Source organism: Neoarius graeffei, chromosome 13 (genome assembly GCF_027579695.1).
Source record: "Neoarius graeffei isolate fNeoGra1 chromosome 13, fNeoGra1.pri, whole genome shotgun sequence".
In the NCBI taxonomy this organism is placed as follows: Eukaryota; Metazoa; Chordata; class Actinopteri; order Siluriformes; family Ariidae; genus Neoarius; species Neoarius graeffei.
Window position 1 is genome coordinate 46,154,200 of NC_083581.1, and position 2,166 is coordinate 46,156,365.

The following is a 2,166-nucleotide window of genomic DNA, read 5'->3' on the forward strand; positions in this document are numbered from 1 at the left end:
CCCAGAGGAGCCTGGGGAACACTAGGGGGTTAGGTGCCTTGCTCAAGGGCACTTCAGCCATTCCTGCTGGTCCACGGAATTGAACCAGTGACCGTTTACTCCCGAAGCTGCTTATCTAACCATTAGGCCATGACAAGAGGGGAAAAAACACATTCTAAAAATGTTTTAAAATGTTCTTCTGTATTTCGCACTTCAACCACCTGTTGCTACTCCCATCTAATCAGTGTATTACTGCATGCTCAGTGCTGAGTTTCCCAAAAGCATCACAGCACAAAGATCATCGTTAAATGGTAGCACGAGCAGCACAATGAACACTCTCTCTCCTAGTTCTTAGTGTTAAGAGGCTTTTGGGAAACCCACCACAGTTTCGCACATGTGCAGTCAATGCGCACAAGTTCACATGGACACAGAAACTGGGTGCTGTGCAGACAGTCTGTGATGAAACGTGCATTGTGTGCACTGTGCGCAGACCGCTTCCGCGCAAGTATACATTGGGTGTAACAGTCCACTGTGACAGGCCCAGTACAGCCAAGTCAAAGCCATCCATCCATTATCTGTAGCTGCTTATCCTGTTCTACAGAGTCGCAGGCAAGCTGGAGCCTATCCCAGCTGACTACAGGTGAAAGGCAGGGTACACCCTGGACAAGTCGCAAGGTCATCACAGGGCTGACACATAGAGACAAACAACCATTCACACTCACATTCACACCTACGGTCAATTTAGAGCCACCAATTAGCCTAACCTACATGTCTTTGGACTGTGGGAGAAACCGGAGCACCCGGAGGAAACCCACGCAGACACGGGGAGAACATGCAAACTCCACACAGAAAGGCCCTCGCTGGCCACTGGGCTCGAACCCAGAACTTTCTTGCTGTGAGGCAACAGTGCTAACCACTACACCACCGTGCTGCCCGCCAAGTCAAATTGACATACCTTATTTCAAAAACAACAAGAAAAACCATTTTTCCACATGTCCCCTTTAAGGGTTCTTAACTTCTTGAAGTTGTCCTCTGATCAGGAAACACTTTCTTATAGTATTCCACACAGAACCTTTCAAGGTTTCGACAGAGACACAACCAAAGAACTATATTATATTATTTTTCTTGCAAATGTACAACTTTACAATCTCAGAGAATTCTCTGTAAATTTGCAAGAAAAAAACTTGGAAAAATAGTTGTTGTGGGGTTTTTTTGTCAAGGAACCAGATCACTTCACTTTGCAACGTTAGATCAACATCACACCAAAGACACAATGACTGAGCCAAGAGTTATAGGAAATGAAGTCTTTCCTTTTCGCTTGTGCAGTATAAGAAAATAAAGTCTTCTCATCTGACCAGATCTCTGTTACTTTGAAACTGCTGAGCTGAGATTTATAGGAAATGCAGTCTTTGTGGTTGATGTGGTTCCTTGACAAAACACACTATTTTTCAGAGTTTTGCTTCACATAAATTTGTGACTTTGTTCTCACAAATTTATGACTTTACAATCTCAGAGTGACTGCAATATCCAAGCTTTTTTCTCATGAATTTATGACGTTAATCTTGGAAAATCTGTTTTTTTTCTCGGAATATTACCCCCCTCCCTAGATCCATTTTTTTAACCTACAATTGCCCTATATGCCATCATACAAATTTGTATCTGGACAAAGTATTTTTATCTGTTTAAATTAGAAACTAGAAAATGAATCGGTGCTGAGACTGTAAGAGGAAATGGAAGTTTCCATACTGGAAAAGGATATCTCTCTCTCTCTCTCTCTCTCTCTCTCTGTGCGATCCCTGTGAGAGTTTTATTTTACAACACTGAAACAGTGAAAGGTTTTATATAAAAAAGTGTAAACCAATAAATAAACAATGTAAAGTATGATGGAAACTTGTGCAAATTTATGTTTCACTGAATTAAACACACACACACACACACACACGACAGTTGTGTATCTCATCTTGTCCATCCAGAAGTGTTTATTAAACATTATCTTATAAACATTTCGAGAATGTTGGGTGACACTGATATTCTCCTGAACATTATCACTGTGTGTGTGTGTGTGTGTGTGTGTGTGTGTGTGTGTGTGTGTGTGTGAGATTCAGTGAAATATAAATGTTAGAAATAATATCACACATTTACAAACTGAAATACCACCAGAGACACACCAAGTCTTTCATTTACAGC